Source organism: Marmota marmota, unplaced genomic scaffold (assembly GCF_001458135.2).
Source record: "Marmota marmota marmota unplaced genomic scaffold, marMar, whole genome shotgun sequence".
Classification (NCBI taxonomy): domain Eukaryota; kingdom Metazoa; phylum Chordata; class Mammalia; order Rodentia; family Sciuridae; genus Marmota; species Marmota marmota.
Window position 1 is genome coordinate 9503969 of NW_026000241.1, and position 21977 is coordinate 9525945.

Sequence of the window (21977 nt, forward strand, 5' to 3'; positions counted from 1 at the left end):
AAAAAAAAAAAAAAAAAAAAAAAAAAAAAAAAATCCACCTGAATCTAATAGAGGAAACACTAGACAAACTCAAAATGGGAGACTTTCTGAAACTAACTGAATGATACTATCCAAAAATATGAAAGTCAAGCAACACACACACACACACACACACACACACACACACACACACAAGAAGCTGGATTTGATCCCACAGTGGGGAAAACACAATTCCAACGGACATCTTTGGGACATGGAGGACTTTTTAATACACACTATGAATTGGATGATAGTGCTGTGTCCGCGTTAAATTTCCTGATTTTTGCTAACCACACTGAGGTTCCATAGAATGTCCTTGTCCTTAGGAGAGAGAATAATAGTCAATGGGACAAAATGAAAACAACAGTTTGGGTAAAGGGTTCCTGGGACATTTCTGACACAATTTGTGACTTTTCAATAAACTTAACAGTAGATTCAAATAAGAGTCAAAAAATTTTTTTTAAAGAAAATAAAAAGAAATGCCTTGGAAATTGGTCCCAAGATACAAGAAAGCCTGCAGCAGGGACTTCCTCTGAAATCAACACGGGTAGCCTCACCCACAGCCTCACACCAGGTGCCTAAATATAAATGAAATTTCACTCGGGGTGCCCTCGGGGAATGCCGGAAAATTCCTAGCACTTCTCTTAAGACATGTTTCTGTTTTACAACTTATTATTATTATAAAATTTTTTCCTACATTTTTGTAAGAAAGTTGACAAATACACAAAAGTTGAGAAAATAAAATCAAAATCATCTGTGATCTTACCACCCCCAAATAACTTGCTTTTAACTTTTTGCCATTTTTCCTCGCAGCCTTGTTTCTATTCATCTACACACTTCTAATTTTTCTCTTTTCTTCACCTTACAGATCATGACCATTTTCTCCATCATTAGATATTCTTCAGACGCCTGAATGCATAGGCGAAACCGTGCTGTCCCGCGATTCATTCATGTAAGCAAGTCCCCTCCATGAGGCACCCAGCTTGTTTCCAACTTCTTTCTATAATTATTTTGAAATATTTCCAGGTAATGGGAAATGTATTTTCTTTAAAAAAAAAAAAAAGAAGAAAGAAAAAAAAATCCCCTGCTCCTTTCCTCTTGGAACCACGAATTGTCCCTAAATAGTGTTTGTGCATTGTTCTAGGGTCTTCAGCTCTAGGGTGATAAATTCCTGCTCAATATTCCTCCAGGAACACTCAAGAGGTGTCCTTCAACAGATGAATGGATAAAGAAAATGTGGTATATATATACACATTAGAATATTACTCAGCCATAAAAAATGACTTTTGCTGGTAAATGGAAAATGGATAGATCTGGAGACTATCACGCTAAGTGAAATAAGACAATCCTAAAAAAACAAAGATTGAATGTTCTCTCTGATATGCAGGGAAGAATAGAAGTTCATTGGATTAGAATAAAGGGTAATGAAGGGAAAGGAGGTGGGATGGGAATAGGAAAGACCGTAGAATGAATGGGACATAATCTTCCTGTGTTCACATATGAATATATGACCAGTGAAATTCCACATCATGTATACCACAAGAATGGGATCCTAATTAGAATAAGTTACACTCCATGAATATATAATATGTCAAAGTACACTCTGTTGTCAAGTATATCTAAAAAGAACAAATTTTTTAAAAAGAAGAAGAAAGAGTCCTGTAAGTATCTGTTTCAAGATGGGAAATTCAAGTAGCAAGAAAAAAGGCAGCCACTTTGGAGCTGAGAAGTACTACTTTTTTTTTTAAACCCTAAGATAAAAAGTGCCCAGATGAGTTTGGAAGACCCCCAACTCAGCAAACTTAACTTCATTGGAATTTGAGAACAGGAACATTGGTTTTTGAGGCATGAATTAAAAAACACTTCATGTATTTCTAGAACCTACGGCTTACATCACCTCCCTTTTCCTTGCATGAGGAGAGCACATATTGATTGGACAACATCTGAGAAAAATTCCCTAAGAGGCACCCCACAAAAGGAAAAGAGACTGTGGTTATAGTTAGTTTTAGATTGAAAATTGCTTCCGTGAGGAGTGTAAATTTGCGTGACAGTTTGGAGAGGTCAGCCGTACCTGTCATAATGTACAAAGCCCAACACCTCTGACTCAGCAGATCATTCTTCTGGGAATTTTCTGTTCTCACAAAAGAACATAAACACACAAGTACCCGATAGTAGACTGCAGCATTTTCTTGCAGAACAAAAAAACCCGAGGGCGGGGTTGTGGCTCAGTGCTAAGACACTTGCCTAGCACATGTGAGGCCCTGGGTTCGATCCTCAACACCACATAAAAATAAATAAATAAAGTTATGTCCACCTACAACTAAGAAAATCTTAAAAAACTTGAAACAACCTAAAAATCCAGAAATTGATAATATTGAGATACAACCATTCAATAAACCACATGGGGACCAATAAAAAGAGAAAGATAGACCTCACACTGTTGGAAAAGAAGTCACCAAAAACATTAGATTAAAATGCAAAGTGTAGAAGACAATATGGGGTGATCTTTGAGAAAACATCTGTGGAAGAACACACACTTGGCTGCGGATCAGTACGGAAGCTTTTCTGGAAGGATCCTGAACCACACACTGACAGGTGCAAAATGAGACGACCGTCTTTTGCTTTGAGATTTGACACGTATTGAAGTGTTTTATCAAGTGTATGAAATTTTATTTTAAGAGCTATCATAAAAATAACTTGTCAGTTTTCAAAAAAAAAATGCGGGCAGTCCTCTTCCGTTTAGTACACCTGTTTACAAAATTCATACAAAGAGGAACTGTGGGCTGCTCCCTGCCATGGGAAGCAACAGCCCCCAAACAGCCAAACCCGTCATTAAAAATTGAGGAAATTGGAAATTTGAAATCCTATGCTAACTTTTGATAAAGGTCTACCTTCCTTCCACGATAGAGGTGCTTCTGGATCATGGAAACTTTGGAGTAAGCCAAAGAGTCAAAAAAAAAAAAAGTATTTCTTCCTCGACCTTCCATCTAAAGACACCCCGCACCGCCTTGATGGTTTCAACGGATCACCCTGAACTCTTTATCAGAATACTTTTCAGATACTTTATTCCACCAACTGCAAAGTCTCAGAGTTTGCTTTCACTTTCTTCTTGTGCCTGAGGAGGAGAAAAATAACAAAGGGGGAAAATCCCACATTTGACAAAACAGACTGACGGCGAGGAACCTGTCAACTGTTGACCAGGAGCAAATCGGAGTTAGACTCAGCGCTACCCTACCCGGTCTCTGCCCTGGCTGCTCACCGAGGCCTGGTGGTGGGCACAGTCTGGAAAGCCTGCCTGTCTTTCACAGCAGAGTGGACTGAGCTGGGTGAAGGGACCAGAAAACCCCCTGTACTTCTTGACCCATCCCTTTTGTGTCCTTGGGACCTTGGCAAGAAGTGACATGCCCCGCCGAGCCTTGGTTTCCTCATCTGTACAATGGGGGTGGTGAGGGCCAGGCTTACTCCCAGGGCTTTGTTCAGTAGCCAGGTGTGGTAGGGAGAGCGCACAGACATTCTGCATGCCCCTGTCCCTTGGTCAATGAGCCTTGAGCACCTGATGCTCTCACTGGCCTAAAAACCTGGTATGAGATACGACCCACGTTCTCAAGAAGTTGTGTCCGAGTGCAGCACATAAGTCAAGGCTGCAAACAGCAAAGTAGTAAATGCTCTGAGGTCCTGTAGGAACACCATGGCTCCAGCACTGAGGAACATCTGGGAGGGCTTTGTGGAAGAGGTGACATATTTGCTGACCCTTGAAGGCTGAAGAGCACGGGGGCATGTAATAAGGGGCAGGGGGAATGTGACTTCTAGGCAGGAAGACGTATCAACAAAGGTATGAAATTTGGGAAGTTGGTGGGGTTGGGGGTGAGGGTCTGGGCAGGGACCTGGGAGGCAGAGAAAAGGGAGAGCACTGTTAAATTTCCAAATCTGAAAAGAGGCTATTAGGAAAGGGAGTCTGGAATCCATTCTTATCCAGCCATGATTTTCATATGCTCGACTGTCCTTAAGTAACCAACATGGAAATTGCATGGAACTGCTGTGTACAGCACCCCAGGCCAAAGCCTCACCCACCCACAATAGCCATTAGATGCTCCGCTATGAGTCAGGATGCAGACTCAAACTCTGACTTTTGTCCAATTCACTACACAAAAGTTTCACATCTTGCCGTGTGTGTGTGTGTGTGTGTGTGTGTTTCTGCTTCCCCCCGCCCCCCCGCCTTCCTAAACTGGGGTAGGGCTCCAAGCCATCTATCAGGGTGTCACTCACCAAGCTTAGGCCAGGCCCTCACCACCCACTCAGCATGTATGTCCCTGGACCCAGGGACTTGTGGTGCAAGCCCATGGGCAGGGTGCAGGTAAGGGGCCTTCAGGACAGGTGAACAAACATCGGAAGAAAAGGGCCCTGAATCTCCAGGTGCTGTGATGGCGAGTTAACTTGGGTCCATTTGGCAAAGGGATGGAGGAGATGGGTTCCCTCAGACCCGTGCACTCCCAGGTCAGCCTCGGAGACAGCCACCTCTCACGGGCTGTCCAGGCAACAGGGCAATTAAGAACTACCGTGGAGCATGCGCTGGAAGCCACAAGCCAGGACCCACTGAAAAGTCATTTAAAATAACTGCTTTGGGGCTGGGGTTGTGGCTCAGTGGTGGAGCGCTCGCCTAGCACTTGCGAGGCCCTGGGTTTGATCCTCAGCACCACATGAAAATAGATGAATGAAGCAAAGGTATTGTGTCTAACTACAACTAAAAAATAAACATTAAAAAAATAATAAAATAACTGCTTTTTTTTCTGATCATAAAAGAGTATTTCCATAATGCACCAAAAAAAAAAATCCCCCAAATGCAAAGTATATCATGAAAAAAAAAATAAAAACCCTTTTCCAAGTTTAGCCACTGTTGACTTTCTGAGACTCGTCCTTCCAGACGCGTTTCTCTGTACACAACCTCATACACACACACTGAGTAGAAAGGAGATCAGATAGGCTTACAAATTTTCTATCTTGCTTTTTAATGAACTCTCTATGCTAATTCAACACAGAGTGTCACGGACTGAATGACTGTCAGCGCTGTGCCAGTCCTTCTACCCTGGGTAACAAGGGGCTTGTTTCCAGTTTCTCAGGGTTACCAGGAATCCTTTCCACGGAGCAGTGTCTCAGACTCAAGGTCTTCATGGGTGTTTCGTTGTCCCAGTCCCCGGCCACCCTCTTGTCACCTGTCCCCAGCACCCACTTCTCCTTCAAGGTCCACCTCACAAACCACCTTGAACCGTCACTTCACGTGTGTGGGTGAGGAGGGATCTCATTACTCACCCTACAAGCAGCCTGGGCCAGGCAACACCGACTCACCTTTGCCACCCTGGAAGTTTCTCGCAAAGTGCATGGCACCCAGGATCATTGAACAAACGAGGGCAAGACTTTGTGGCAATGCACCACGGAGGACACAGGTGACAGTGGGTCAGGGGAGGAGGGAGAAGGGTGCTACTCACCGAGAGGGGAAGTGCAGAGGCTCTGCGGGGAAGCTCTGGTGTCTGGGGAAAGGGCTGGGCGGCTCTCTGCCTGGGATGTAGGGCAGGCCTTCTGTGAGTTCTGAGCAGACAGCTATCGGGTAAAAACACCAGAAAGGAAGCCAAGCCACCCCTGCCTGTGTTGTCACTGGTGGGGTAGCCCAGGAGGGAGGGAGTCACCTGCTGTAGCTTCTAGCAATCGGTCCAGTCAATCATTTGCAACCAGAAATGAAGAGCTGAGAACCACTGAGAAAGGAGAAACCCTCTCTGAAGGCACACACACAGACCAGTGGTCTAAGAGCAAGTCGTCTCCCTAAGACACAGCTCTGCCACTTGCAGGGAGAGGGAAATGGGGAGACCCTGGAGAAGCCAGCCTGGGAAGGCTTGCAGAGGGCATGTCTATAGTATTTCTTTGGGTATTGTCACCTGAAAGGGCGCACAGGAGATGCCACCCCTCCCAGCACTATCCATCAAAATGTATCCCTTTGAGCCTGAAAGATGTATCAGAAGCTCAGAGAACTGTGCTGTCCAACCCAGCAGCTGCTAGCCACACGTGCACTTTTAAAGTTGAAATTAATTAAAACGTGCACTAGTTTCTGGGTGACACCAGCCGATGTGCTTGGTAGCTACCCCAATGGGCAGTGCAGATAGCAGACATTTCCCTCATCACTGAGCGCTCTATTGAATGGTGCTACTTTAGAAAAACGGATAGGTGCTGGGTGCAGCGGCCCATACCTGAAATCCCACCAACTTGGGAGGCTGAGGCAGGAGGATTGAAAGTTCAAGGCCAGCCTGGGCAACTTGGAAAGATCCTTTCTCAAAATAAAATAAAGAGGGCTGGGGAAGTAGCTCAGTGGTAAAGCGACTCTGGGTTCAAGCCCCGGTACCAAAAAAAAAAAAAAAAAAAAAGAATAAAGAAAAAGAGATCAAGAAAGGTGCTTATGTGATGCTTAGCTAGGAACACAGAATGCTGGGAAGCCACAGCACCTTGAAATTGGGGACAAATGCAGGGAGATTTCATGTGTCATAGCCACTAACACTGATAATACCTTTATTAATCATGGGTGTTGGTAAAATTTTGGAAGAGAATGCATACACAAATGTCACATTTTTGCTAAGGCTCACACGGGAAGTCTTCACATCCATGGCCCTTGTGGGGCCTTTGACCCGGCTACAATTGGAGATTCCCTAACATCGTTATAACAAAAACCTCTTTTTAATATTTGTTCTGGGGATGGCAGGGGTCACAGCTCTATTTCCTCTTTTCAGGGTATTTATCATCTTATGGACTCAGCAATGCTCTCCAACACAGTGGTCCTCCCAGACACGGAGCCCATTAATCACCACCAGTGTGCAGAACAAGGGAGTGCAAACCATGCCTTGGGTTTATTTCTAAATGGAAAAAGGCCACCAAATAGCCCAGACGAAAGGCAGAGTCCTCAACAGTAAGAATGAAAGAAATGATTGATTCATCAGCCTTCAGGGGACGATGGTATGAGTGAGCCGTGAAATTCCCTTACCTCACTACATATTCACTGAGCATAAACAGTGTTGAAAATGGTACATAAGCCAGCTACAGTGGCACTCACCTCTAATCCCAGCAACTCGGGAGGCTGGGGCAGAAGGATAGAGCATTAAGCCAGCCTCAGCAACTTAGTGAGACCCTGTCTCTAAATAAAATATAGGAAAGGACTGGGGATATGGCTCAGTGGTTAAGTACCCCTGGGTTCAAGCCCCGGTACCAAAACAACAACAATACACACACAACTAGTGCATGATTAAGAATCATTGGGTTGCTCTGCTTAGCCCTAATGACAGAAAAAAAAGGGGGGGGAGGTAACAGAGGTACGAGTTTTCCTTATCTGACTTCTCAACTGCCCATGGGCAGAGACAGCAGTGAATTTACCTCTCCTGATTGACTGCAAGCCTGGGCAGCATCCCCAGAAGATGAGACAGGCACCACCGCACCTGCCTCGGGCCGGGAAGATGCCGTGCTTCCCAATGCAGGCTACCTCTTCACCAGGTAAGAGCATCCCAAGCAGACTCTGCTTGCCTTCCTGACAGCTGGAGAGGGGTCACCGGGAGGAAGAAGCAGTCAGGGAAGAGGAGAAGGGGTCCATGCTCAGGTGGGCTCCTGTGGCCCAGCAAGGTCAGGAGGCTTAGGTGACCTCAAGTTCTGAAAGAACTCTTGTTCCAACATCCCTGTGTCCCCTCCTGGGATATGGAGGGGAGTCGTGAGGCTGGGAAGAGGCAAGAACTTCCTAAAGAGAACTTCCGGATGCTCAGAGGAGCCCAGGGCAAATGAGATGCCTTTGGTCGGCATCCATTTGGGGTTCATTCCTTGCAGGGAAAGCCTGGTTCTTCTCTTGCCTTTGCTGAGTTTCTTCCTTGGCATCTGGAAATCAGAGCTGGGTTGACTGTAAGCGGTTGCTCTACCCTTTTATACAGCGCCTGTCTCTCTTTTCCTTCTCAACCTGACCAAGGAGGGATCCTGAGGACAGAGTAATGTGTGTGTGTTCCCTCTGGGTCCCAGGCCAGCTGTTGTGCCTGCCATTTATGAGGGGCATCCAGGGGATGGCTGTGGAAGAGAGGCTGCAGCCCACAACCTGTGATGTCTCTGAGGGAGAACGGCCCCATGTTGCCCTGGCTGCAGAGACCAGGAGGGGGCCAAGTCTAGGCTTCCTCTTGTTTGTTCTCATATATTGAGTGTCTAACAGTCTGGCATGGAAGAAATTAATTTTGCTTTAATTCTTTCTACTTTCTCTTTAGTTCTCTTCTTTTCCCACTAACCCAAAGGACAGATACCAAGTGGACCTGGGCTATGGTTGTAGCCCAGCAACACATTCTAGAAGCTGATTAAAGATGTCTCAGATAAATTAGTGGAAAAATGAAAGGAACCTGATGTAAGTCCTAGGAATTCGGGAGTTGAGCTGCCCAATAGAGCTCTGGACAATGGCACAAATGTTCTCTATCCGTGCTGTCCAACGAGCAGCCACGTGGAGTTAACAAGCAGCTAATGTGCAGTTAGAGTGATTGACAGCTGCTCTTTTAAGAATTGCATTTAGGGCTGGGGTTGTGGCTCAGCGGTAGAGTGTTTGCCTCACATGTGCAAGATGCTGGGTTTGATCCTCAGCATCTCATAAAAATGAATGAATAAAATAAAGGTATTGTGCCCAACTACAACTTAAAAAATAAATTAAAAAAAGAATTGCATTTATTGCAGTTGGTTTACATTTACATTTACATGTAAGCAGCCAGTATGGCTAGTGGCCATCCCAGCAGATCCTACAGGTCTGGACGCGCGCACCTTTCAACCACTAATGTTTCTACCTTAGCAATGGCCTTGATGGCTCACTTGATGACATAAGCCAGAGCAGCTAGCCTGGGACCCAGCTTCTCTTCTCTGCATAGGTCTGAGAGGGGGCTGAAGGTGAGCAAGCCACCTTCCTGGGAGCATCAAAGCAGGGCAATAACACTGGCTTCTCTAAACTTTCAAATTCCTTAAATTCCTCATGCTTTCAGGGTATCCATGAAAGTCCCTGAAAAGAAACGAGCGAGGAGAAATGAATGGTTTTTGCTGGATTCAGTTCCCCTGAATCGCTACTGAAGGTTGGGATGCAGGATAGAAGGCAGTTGTGGGGCAGAGAGCTGCAGTAGGAACAGAAGGGAGCAGAGACACAGGGCCAAGTGACGCCCCTGGGGGTTGGCATGTGGTGGATGTTTCCAAAAGATGCAGTACTTTCCCACGTGTGCATGAGAGGACACAGTGACGCCTTAGCACATTGCACGTGTGTGGTCGAAGGCCAAAGTAAAGGAGTTTGAAAGTTTGATCGGTGGAGGTTAAGAGTTCAGCTGCTGCGGCTGCCGAGGTTGCAGCAGAATGCAGGCTAAGAGGGAAATAAATGTCATTCTCACCTCCCAGGGTTCTGTGTTTGCAGCCTGTGAATCATGAGACCAGTTGCAGGATTTGTGATTTTATCTGCCTCTTCTAGTGATGATAAACATGATCAAGCCTTGGGCTTTCAAGCATTTTATCTCACTGGGAGACCTCATCTGAGTTCATCATTCAATATCTATTTGTCCGGTCCCCACCATCTGCCAGCACTGTTCTGAGAAGCAGGACATAGCAGGAAATACAGCAGATAATACTGAACAGTGGTGAGCACTCTGCAGAGAATCTAGCCAGTGGCTGGGGGCTCAGAAGAGGGCTCACTAACGAGGGGCGTTATTTAAGACCTCAATTATAAGAAGTTCCCATAAACGTGAAGTTGGAGTGACTTCCCAACAGAGGGTGGCATTGACATATCCCAGGCTACAAAAGACCAACTTGGGGGTCAGAGAGGTGTGAGGGGCAGCCAGAGAAGCAGGAGAGGCCCGGCCTTGCTGGGATTCAAGCCAGGCCAGTGGTTTTTATCCAATGCCAGGGATGTGGAAAGCCACTGAAGAGCTTTAGGCGACAGTATGATCTAATTTCCATTTTTAATAAATCCCTGGATGCCGCGCCTGCAGCAACAGAAAACAGCAAAACCCTGAGGTTTCTCTGCAGACACCAGAACAAACTGCCTAGATTAGAACTTCCCCTTAGCCAGGCTGCCCAAAGGCAAGGTCGCATCCCGTGGAGAGGCGCCAGGGTGAATTCAAAGCGTTAGTATCCCTCTCTCCTGGAAGGAGGCTCACGTGCTAACTGCAGGAAACGTCCAGTCCCGGTGAAGATGACTAGTACACAGAGAGATGTGCTGACAGGCGGTTGTATTTTTTTAAAACTTTTCTTTTTTAAAGCAGTTGTAGATTCACAGCAAAAATTGTGCAGAAGGTTCAGCGCTCTCATACATTTTCCAACATACAGGTTCAGCGCAGCCCTCTCACCACACCCTGCCCCAGAGTGGTGCTTGGTACAGTCCATGAATCCCCTCCCCACAGTCTGAAGTCCACACTAGGATCCATGCTTGGTACTGAGCACTTAATGGGTTCAGACAAATATATAATAACATACATCCACCATTATGATATCACCCAGAGCAGTTTCCCTGCCCCAAAAGTCCCCTGTTCTCCACCTGTCCTCCCTCCCTCTTTTCCCCCTAACCCTTGGCCACCACCGACCCTCTTACCATCTCCATACTTTATTTTCCAGAATGTCACAGAGTTGGAAAAAGAGTTGGCATCATAGTGTACGTAGCCTTTCCAGATTGGCTTCTTCCAATGAGTCATGTGCAGTTAGGTTTCTCCATGGCTCTTCATGGCTTGAGAGCGCATTTATTTTTTTGTGTTGAGTGACATTCTGTCATCTGTATGACCTACAGTTTATCCATTCACCTGCTGAAGGGCATCCTGGTTGCTTCCAAGTTTGGCAACTGTGACTTAAGTTGCTATAGACACCCTCCTGCAGGTTTTTTTGCCTGGACATGAATTTTCTGCTCATTTGGGTAAATACCAAGGAGCAAAACTGCCGGATCACCTGGTAAGAGTTTTTTAAGAAGCCGTCAAACTGTCTTCCAGAGTGTCTCTGTGCTCCCACGTTCCCATCAGCAACAAACGAGATTTCCTGTCTCTCCACATCCTCGCCTGCATTTGGTGTTGTGTGTTTGGACTTGGGCCATTCTAACAGGCGTGCGGTGCTATTTTTGTTTAATTTGCAATTCCCTAATGACATACGATGCCGAATATCTTCTCCACGTGTCTATTTGCCATGTGTGTATCTTTTCTTAGGAGGCATGGGATAAGGTCTTTTACCCATTTTTTTTTCAAGCAAGTTGTTTATTTTTTTATTGTTATGTTTTAAGAGTTCTTGGTCTGTGTTGGATAACAATCTGTTACCAGATGTGTTTTTGCAAATATTTTTCTCGCACTCTGTGTTTCCTCTCCTCGTTCTCTTGACAGTGTTGTTCACAGAGCAGGACTTTCGATTCTAATAAGTCCAGCTGGTCGATTTTTTTTTTATGGATGGTGTCTCTGGTGTCCTATCTAAAAAGTCATTACCTAACGTAAAATTATTTACACTTTCTCCTGTATTCTCTTCTGGGAAGTTGTATAGTTTTGCATTTTACACTGTGATCTGTGATCCATTCTGAGTTGATTTTGTGAATAGTGAAAGGTCTGTTTTTAATTCATTTTTTTGCATGAGGATGTCCTGTTGTTCTAGCTCCGCTTGTTGAAGAAACTCTTTCCTCACAGTATTGCTGCTGCCCTCTGTCAAAGATCAGCTGACTGATTCTGTATGGGTCTCTTTCTGGGCTTTGTATTTTATTCCATTAATCTATCTTTCTATTATCTCATCAACACCATGCCATCTCATGACTACTGACACCTTTTTAATTTCAGGGTTTTTTGTAACCCCCCCAAATGGGATCATCCAATGTTTAACTCTTTCTTTTCCTCCAAGAAATGTAAATTAAAAAATAGACTCCACTTCACAGCCTCACCCTGCCCCTTTCTCCAGGGCACAACCCTCAACCTCCCCCTGGCCTCTGTGGTGCAATTGATACTTGATCATTTTTTTTCAAGAGCTGGTGTTATTTTTAAAAGTCATAAATTTTCCACAAGCCTCAAAATAGCTGTGTCAAAATGTCCTCAGTTTCTAAATGGCCACATCAAAACCACCACATCAAGAGGCTGGGTCCCTACAGCGGAGGCCCAGAGTAGAGCTCCTCGGTGGGGACAGTTGACCTGAGGTTGGGCCCACTGCCTCTTCTTCACAGTCACACGCCTGCTCAAGCCCACAGTGGCCAAGTGAGCCTCTTACCCACAGGATAGAACCAGGGATTCAGACCCCTCCATAGAGTTGATAAAAATGTTTTCTTATATTTCAAAATTGCTGAGAGAGAAGATTTTAAATATCATCACCACACACACACACACACACACACACACACACACAAAACAAGTAATAGATGAAGTGATGGATATGTTAATTACCTTGATTTAATAAATCTACAGGGTATATGTAATTAAAGCATCACATTATACCCCATACAAACATGCAATCGTTATTTGTTAGTTGAAAATAATAAATTATGCTTTAATTCCAGATTCCAGCTTAGAAATAGCCCAGTTTTTGATATTAGCCACATTTGCAGGAGGGGACCTAAAGACAAAAAAACAAAATAAAACAAAACAAAACAAAAAACCATCATTTGAGAGCCTTCCCAAACTGTGTTCTTCAGACCAGAGAGAGTGTAGGCAGGACTCTGGCCAAAGGAAATTGTTTGAGGAGGGGCTGAGGTTGTGGCTCAGTGGTAGAGTGCTCGCCTAGCATGCATAAGGCACCAGGTTCGATCCTCAGCATCACATAAAAATAAATAAAGGTATTGTGTCCAACTGCAACTAAAAAATAAATATATATTAAAAAAAGAAATTCTTTGAGGAAAAAAAAGCAAAGAGCAAATGAAAGTTTCCGACAAGCCTTGCAGGATTTCTTCACCAGCCCTCCTCCCATTGACATGTTAGACTTGGAGTTTATTTTTCAAAGCTGTCTAGTATTTTATTCAACATATCCCAGGCTCCTGGGATTCACCACCCACTCCCATGGCCCCAGGCTTTCCCCGTTGTCTGACAGGCATCCATGAAGACTCCTTTCCTCTGTATCTGAGAGTGTAATGGGTGACAACCCCAGGCCTGCAGTGAGAACACTGTCCGGAGAATTTGTGCCTGGGAAAGAGAGAGTTCTCCTCCCCATTCCAGTCTGCCTTCTTCTGGGAACCTGATAACACTGTCCACCCCTAACCCTTTGGATTGTAAACCACTTTTCCTGAGAGTCTAACTGTTCCTTTGAAGTGTAGCCACCCCCATGGAGGCTCAAGGGGTGAGCCTCCTGTAAGACTAGCAATTTATCTAAGACCTTATAAGAGGACCCAGTCCTTCCCCTTATCACACTCTGGGTAAACAGGCTTCCCGCTAGAAACCCATGCACAGCCATGTATCCTTTAGACTAGAAAATTTATGACACTAGAGAGCCCATAAAGATTGTGAAAAACTGGTGATGGGTGCTCAGAATTTGGAGTCTGATCTCCTCTGGGGCCGCTGGCTTAAAGTTTGGTGTTCTCCTCCTCTCTGAGTGCTGCTTGATGCTTCTTGACCAGTTCGTTTCCCACAAGAGTACCTAATATAGTTGAGTTCTTCTTTTTCTATTTGTATCCCTTTAATTTCTTTCGTCTGATTGCTCTGGCTAGAGTTTCAAGGACTATGTTGAATAGAAGTGGTGAAAGAGGGCATCCCTGTCTTGTTCCGGTTTTTAGAGGAAATGCTTCCAGTTTTTCTCCATTTAGGATGATGTTGGCCTGGGGTTTAGCATTGAATAGCTTTTACAATGTTGAGGTATGTTCCTACTATCCCTAGTTTTTCTAGTGTTTTGAAAATGAGCAGGTGCTGTGTTTTGTCAAATGCTTTCTCTGCATCAATTGAGATAATCATATGATTCTTATCTTTAAGTCTGTTGATGTGATGAATAGTATTTATTGATTTCCGTATGTTGAACCAATCTTGCATCCCTGGAACAAACCCCACTTGATCATGGTGCACTATTTTTTTAATATATTTTTGTATGCAATTTGCCAGAATTTTATTGAGAATTTTTGCATCAATGTTCATCAGGGATATTGGTCTGAAATTTTCTGTCCTTGATGTGTCTCCGCCTGGTTTTGGTATCAGGATGCTACTAGCTTCGTAGAATGAGTTTGGAAGGGTTCCCTCCTTTTCTATTTCATGGAATAATTTGAGGAGTATTGGTATTATTTTTTTCTTGGTAAGTCTTGTAGAACTTGGCTGTGAGTCCGTCTGGCCCTGGGCTTTTCTTGGTTGGCAGGCTTTTGATGGCGTCTTCTATTTCCTTGCTTGAAGTTGATCTGTTTAAATTGTGTATGTCCTCTTGACTCAGTTTGGGTTGACTGCATGCCTCTAGAAATTTGTTGTTGTCTTCAAGGTTTTCTATTTTACTGGAGTATAAATTTTCAAAACAGTTTCATGTGGTGCGACGCTATATCGTGTACAACCACAGAAATGAAAAGTCGTGCTGCAATTGTGTACCATGAATCAAAAGGCATTCTGCTGTCATATATAGCTAATTAAAATAAGTTAATTAATTAATTTAAAAATAAAGTCAGTGATCACTGTGGGGGAGGGGAAGAGTACCTAAGAGAAAGAGAGGACTCTGCCTTGGCTTCCATCTCTGCTGTCTTGGGCTCAGGGGGCTTTGCAGAGAACCTGGGGGATGAGTAACCTTACTTCTTTTTTTTTTTTTAATGTTTATTTTTTATTTTTTAGTTTTTTTTCGGCAGACACAACATCTTTGTTTGTATGTGGTGCTGAGGATCGAACCCGGGCCGCACACATGCCAGGCGAGCGCGCTACCGCTTGAGCCACATCCCCAGCCCCGAGTAACCTTACTTCTATTCCTTCGTCCTGCTACCACCCCAGCACCATCCATCCTTCCTTTCCGTTGGCCGCAAAGACTGAGCTCTCTTCTCTTTCTGTTTTAAGGTTCCCACCATCTACCCAAGTTCTTGAACTTGTTCCTGCTGCCACCCCCAGGAATGGCCAAGGAAGAGCAGCCGGGATCACAGGCTTGGGTGCTTTGATGCTTTGGAGTTGAAGCACCCCTTCCTCGGTGACCCTGGGAGAGACACTTTCCTTATCAGTAAAGTGAGTTAATACGACCTGCTTCAGAGGTATCTGTGAGAGGGGGAAAGCTAATGCAGGAAAGAGCCAAGCCAGCTCCAAGCAGGTGACAAATGCAGTGTCCTCACAGTGTCATGGGTATAGGTAGGTTCTGTTCAGCTCTACATTTACTTACAGGGTGGTCTTTGTCTCAGAGCCTCGATTCCCTGTTTTGTAAAATGGGGACACTAATATCTATTCCCTAGGGCGGCTGACGGAGTTGCTATCTGAGATTCCAAAGCAAGAGAACTGGTCCTTTCTTGTTGTTAAAAGATTCCATTTTTGAGCGCGACAGAGAAACCCAATGATGACCAGTGCAGGACTGTCATCCAATTCAACCAAATTCAGGGCTCTTCTCGCTCTCTTACCCTGTGCTATGGTTTGGATCCGGAATGTCCCCTGAAGGCCCATGTCCCCAGCCTGCAGTGCTATTGGGAGGTGGGGCCTAGTGGGAGGAAGTGAGGTCATTGGGGTGTGCCCCTGAAAGGGATGTGGGTATCGGAGCCCTGCTTCCCTCTCTGCTTCCTGGCTGCCATGGGAGGGGAACAGAAACCCCTGACACACTCTCCCACCATGATGGACTGGGCTGCCACAGCCCCCAAAGCCACAAGGCCAAGTGACTGTGGATGGAAACCTCTGAAACTATGAGCTAAAACATGCCTTTTTCTCCTTTGAAGTTGATTCTCTCAGGTATTTTGTCACAGAGACAGAAAGCTGACTAGCTTGCCTGGGTTTGCCTTTCTAACAACCCTTCTTCTTTTAAAAGTTCCCAATCATCTAAGGGTTCCATGCCTGTGTCCCTCAACCTGGGGACATGGGCCTTCATTTGTTCCACAAATTTAAAATTTTACATTAGGCTATTTCTTTACCCAGAGAACCAAAAACTAGGTCGAACTAAAAACAATGAATAACATTGACACAGTATTTCACAGTTTCCAGAATAATTTTCACACATGTTTAATGTTCAGAATAATCATGGAAGATAGATATTTACATAATAATGTTATGTGACAATGAAATCGAAGCTCAAAGAGGTCAAGGGATTTATCCAAGATCACAAAGCTAGTAAGTGGGGGAGCCAGAATTTGAATCCAGACTGAATTCAAAGTTCTGCTCCTCTTTTATTACCTCCATTGTAGATTCCACCTCCCAAATAAGAGCAACACATGAGCATTTGCAATTGGCACGTTCGTTTGTTCATTCATTCATTTACCCAAAATGATTTAGCACCCAGAATATCCAGACACTATTCTAAAGTAAGGTAACACAGTTATGAAGAAAATACATAAGAGCATACCCCAGTAGAACTGACATTCAAAAGAGCGGAGGGAAAGGAGAAACAAGAGAAAGAGGAGAGAAAGACAGTATAAGATAATATTAGATAATGATAAGGGCTGTAAAGGAAATAAGCAAGGTGTATCAGTCAGCACTTGCTGCATAACAAAGTACTCCAAAATTCAATAATTATTTATTTAGCTCATAATCCTATAAATTACTATTTAAACTGGGCTCAACTGGTCAGTTCTTCTGGTCTTGCTAGTCCAGGTGTCTTTGATTAAGTAACTGGTTGATTAGCGGCCAGCTGTCCAGAATGAACTTAGCTCTAGTCCATGTCTAATGAAAATGAGAACTGCTGAAAAAAAAAAAACTTCATGCTTTCAGTGGCCTTTTGGGGCAAGAGAGAGGAAAGGGAATCAGCATTTTCACATTGTACTATGTTGCTCTTCTGCTACCTGCTAGGAAGTCTTTTACCTAATATATGCCTGTCCTGCAGATGTGTGCACAGGATGTGGAACACAAATGCCCCTCCCCCAGCTGGCTATCCTGGGTTTGAATACATGGTGGTGTTAAGGTTCTGGAGACAGTGAAAATAGACAAGGAATCCCAGTGTCTGCGTTCAGAACTGGCACACCTCCACTTCTGTCACATACAAGCAAGTTACAGATCAGTCCAGGTCAAGGGGTAGGGAAATGGACCGTATCTCTCAATGGAAGAACCAAGTCCATCCAAAAGGGTACAGGTAAAGGGAGAGTATTAATTAGAGCCACCAATAAAATGAATCTACCATCCAGGGCAATGTCATGGAGGGTGGCTGTGGGGTGGGAAAGAGAAGGGTGGAACTACTTCACGAGGAACAAGAGGTCTTTCTGAGGAGGTGGCGTGTGTGTGTATGTGTGTGTGTGTGCATAAACACATGTATGCAATGAAGGAATAAGGGAGAGGAAGAATAGATATTCAGTAGATTGAACAAAGGGGAATGAAAGGAAGGGAGGGGGATCGGAAAAGGAAAGACAGTGGAATGAATTTCAAATAATTTTCCTATGTATACATATGAATGCACCATAGTGAATTTACCATCATATACGTCCACAAGAATGGGGTCCTAATTAGAATAAGATATATTCCATGCTTGTATATTTATATCAAAATGGATTCTATTGTCATATATAACTATAAAGAACCAATTTTTAAAAAGGAATAAGAGAGATAAAAGAAAGCAGAGGAAGATATCTCTACTGATGGAGGAAAGGAAGCTACAAGGCTTCGAGAAGTTGCTTACAATGACAGTAGTGAGCAATACTTCAACAGGTTGCATGAAAGCCTGTGAAGAGGAAATGATAGGAGAAAGGAGACAATATCCTAGGAAGAGTGAACAACCTGAGGAGGAGGTAGGAAGTGGTTTTCATTTTATTTAATTTGGAGAAGAGGTAAAATGAGTAGGGGGAGGAAGATCTTCCAGAGAAAAGAGCACTTCAAAGAATATCTGTTATAGTGAACTTTGGAGGGATCAGGAATTTTTATGAGCAAGACATTGTAAGAAGAAAAGAAAGACAATTAAAAACTCCAGGAAAAACAAAAGGCCATATAAGATGGTCATTGTAACACTGTTTATTAATGTTGATCAAAATACTAAATAAAATTATATTATGGCAGAAGTAAATTATCAATGGCTAAAACTGATTGCCAAAATACACATCTAAAATAATTGTTTAAACCGTTAATATAAAGTGTGACCCATAGACCAACACCATATCACCTGGGAGTTTGTAGAAGTACAGAATTTCAGGCCTCCACCTCTTAGGCCCACTGAGTCAAACCTGCATTTAACAAAATCCCCAGGGGATTCATGTACTCAATAAAGTTTGAGAAACATGAAAAGTTGGTTTAGGGAATAGGACTGGGAGTGGGGAACGTGGTAAAGGGACAGGAGTGGATCTTGCCTTAAGCCTTTTAACTATTACTTGACCATTGTTTCAAATGGTTTAAAAAATACCTGGGTGGGATTGTGGTTCTTTTCTCATGAATACTTATTACACTAACACTCTAGACAGCTGATTTTACCCTGACCCTGGCCCTTGGCCTTCTAGGACTTTACAGCCCCCCTTCAGTGTCACTTGCCCTCAGAAGCTCCTCAGACACACTTTGTTCCCCTTCCACCATGTGCAGACCTAATCACAAAAGCATTCTCTGAATGTCTGAAACCCCCTCTCCCAGCCTCCTGACGTAACATGTAGGACCAGACCCGAGGTCATGATCAACCAGACCCCAGTGTGACCCAGACTGCTCCTTTAAAATTGGAAATTTGGGGCCTGGGGCTGTAGTTCAGTGGCAGAGTGCTTGTCTAGCACGTGTGAGGCACTGGGTTTGATCCTCAGTCGCACATAAAAATAAACAAATAAAATGAAGGCATTTTGTCCATCGACAACTATAAAAAAAAATTTTTTTTAATCAGGAATTTTGGGGGGCTGGGTTTGTGGCTCAGCGGTAGAGCATTTGCCTAGCATGTGTGAGGCACTGGGTTCGGTTCTCAGCAGTGCATATAAATAAATGAATAAAATAAAGGTCTATTAACAACTAAAAAATATATTTTAAAAAATTGGGAATTTGTTACCCTAGGTACACGTATGACTGCGTATATGGTGCGACATTACATCACGTACGACTAGAGAAATGAAAGGTTGTGCTGGTAATTGTGTACAATAAATCAAAGTGCATACTGCTGCCATAGATACCTAATTAGAATAAATAAATAATTTATTTTCAAAAGTTGGTGATTTGAAGGAGGAGCCCGCCATTATCCTAACTCCAGTTTGTCCCTCTAACCTGAGTCACTTTCCCTCCCCAGCTTATCTCAAGTTCCAAGAACAGTGAGCCTTGCAGGCAGATCACCTCAAGGCAGGAACTGCAATTGCCCCCAAAGCAAAACTGATTTCCCTGGCGCCCCTGTAGGACCAGACCTGAGGTCATGATCAACCAGACCCCAGTGTGACCGAGGCTGCTTGACTCTGGATATTTCCCACCTTTCTTACCCCCTCTATAATCCTGAAGCTATTGTCAGTACCTTAAGGGCCTTTTTCTTAGGACGTCGCTAGGCCCTTTGTCTTCCCCGTGTGGCCACAGTGAATAAATTCCCCTCCCGTTTCCCCAACACTCATCTCTCTCTGCTGTTTGGAATCATGGCAAGCGGACAGTCTCTTATACTGGGATCTAGGGCCAGCCCTCTCTGGCTCAGGCCTCTGACCTAGGATATTGGTAAAACAGAGAAAAGATCACAGCTGCAAACCATCCATAAAAGCCCCTCGCATCTGTTTTCTTCCAAATTTAAGATTTCTCCAATGAGATTTCGCTAGCCCAGGGGTGCTCAAAGTGTGTTTCCTGATCGGCAGGACCAATATCACCTGGAAGCCCATCAGGCCTGCGGGGTGCCTCAGACCTCCTGCATCAGGCTCTGGGGATGGGGCCCGGGAATCTGTGCTTTAACAAGCCCCCCAAAGTCTTGATGTGTGCCAAGCCACCCCTGCTCTTTTGCTCCGTTGGTGAGCTGCAGATCTAACCTGGGCTCACCAACTCGCATCTCCTCCGAGGTAGGTTCAGCCTCTTAGTCACTTTCATGAAGGACAGACACATAACCTACCTCAAAGCTGTTTTCTAGAAATGGTTAGAGACTTTTTAAGTGCTCTTTGAAAACAGACATTTGAGGGGCTCTATCACATACATCCAGCTCTTTTATCCAGGCCTCACCTGACCTTGGCCTGTTAACCTGGTATATGCTCCAGGGCCCATCCACCTGCGTCAGAACCAACTCCGGAGAAGATGGATCTCCTTCCCCTCCCCTCTTGGCCCCTCTGCACCCCACAAGTGCCCCAATTCTCTCGAGCCCCCAGCCTTCAGCATCCCCAGGGGGGAGATGCGCTGTAGAGATAAGGGGTGCTGCGGTTGAGGGTGACTCTGAGCAGGGCCCTTGCTGCCACCTGGTTGCTTCTCTGCCTCTGTCGGTACCAGAGAGCGATGTGCCCCTCAGATAACCCCAGGCGGGGACGCAGGCCTATGTCGCAGGCTTATGTCGCTTAGATGTGCCAGTGACAAGCACCAGCCCGAATCCCAAACTCCGGCTACAGCAAAGATTTCTATAAGAAAGGGTCATCCCTGGGATGACAGGTGAAGTTCTTCTGCAGGACCCGGAAGCCAGATTTCAGCTGTTTGTTGGCTGGAAATCACCCTTCTTGCTACTGAGGCTGTGGCAGGCCGACCTTTGTCTTTCATCTTTGCCGTTGCAGACTTGGGGGGCTTCGCTTGGCTTGCCGAAGCCGTGTGGGTGTTCAAGTCACGTTATGGGGAGGAAAAACGCACGTGCACAACACCGCAGCTTGCTTTCTTCATTTCTGTGCAAGCAGAGTCTTTCATGACTTTCTGTAATAAAGAAAAAAATTCTGGTACTGTATGCTGCTGCTTGCTTTTTGGCAATTTCTCTCAGAAAAGGCATTCCGCTCCTAATAACCAAAGAGAAAAGGATGGCCAAAGTTTTAAAATGTGCAGAAGTAAGAAGACATAGCTCCAAAATGAAGAAAAAGAACCAGAAAGTAGTAATCCAGGAAATGCATGTTAAATGTGAATGATATTTCCACCCTTCAAGTAAGCAAATCATTACGAGTCTAGTCTCAAGCATTGGAGTGGGGAATTGAGTACTCTCACCCACTCCTGAGAGTGTGGAAATTGGTTCTGCCACATACAGAAGGATGATGGCTATATTCATTAAAATATAAAACCTATATCCCTTGGATCATAGCAATTCCATTCTGACTTCTCCTTTAGACAAATATACATGTGTTTCTTCAAGGAAGCATCAAGACAAAAATCATGGCAGCCTTTGCTCATGTTGGTGAAGATAGAAAACCACCTGCATGTCCATCAGGAAGTCAACAATTACATAAAAGGTGGTGTGATCATTCTGTGGACTACTATGCAGCAGTTAAAAAGAATGAAATGGATTGACTTGTCCTAACATGGAAAGATCACCAGGGTATGGTTCTAAAAGAACAAAGCAACCTGTAGATGATTTGCTCAATATAATGACATTTCTGACACCAACAAAACATCAAAATTATATAACTGATTTGGGACCATACACATGTTTATAATTATAGGGAAAAAGCTTCAGAAGGCTTCATGCCCAATGGTCGCAGTGCTTATCTGCAGGAAGAAGAAGGGGAGGTAGAGAAAGAGGAGTTTAACTTTGTAATTATTGAATATTTACCATGAGAGTGTATTTGAGAATAAATTGCATAATTGTGTAATAACATGAAACAGTTTAGGACTCTAAAAGGCATTTCTGTTGAATAAGATCACAAGGGGCTGGGGATGTGGCTCAAGCGGTAGTGCGCTCGCCTGGCATGCGTGCGGCCCAGGTTCGATCCTCAGCACCACATACAAACAAAGATGTTGTGTCCGCCGAAAACTAAAAAATAAATATTAAAAAAATTCTCTCTCTTAAAAAAAAATCAGAATGTTAAGTAGACTTTGCATTTGCAC

The 21977-nt window shown here is 44.3% G+C and overlaps 1 protein-coding gene and 1 long non-coding RNA gene across 3 annotated transcripts in view; one reads left to right on the forward strand and one right to left on the reverse strand.

Annotated features, from left to right (window-relative positions):
• The window catches only part of Ccr9 (C-C motif chemokine receptor 9), a 14093-nt gene extending 8405 nt beyond the window's left edge, over positions 1-5688 (reverse strand). The window contains exon 1 of one of the 2 annotated variants that reach the window (XM_048794949.1): positions 5502-5688. The gene's annotated coding sequence lies outside the window, so the exon portion shown is untranslated. The other variant, XM_048794950.1, reaches the window with a different exon arrangement.
• On the forward strand, positions 5272-14823 carry LOC125613726. The gene is made up of 4 exons (XR_007344280.1): positions 5272-5459; positions 6789-7011; positions 7408-7542; positions 14775-14823. It is a non-coding gene; the product is annotated as an uncharacterized LOC125613726 (long non-coding RNA).
• The last annotated feature ends 7154 nt before the right edge of the window (positions 14824-21977 follow it).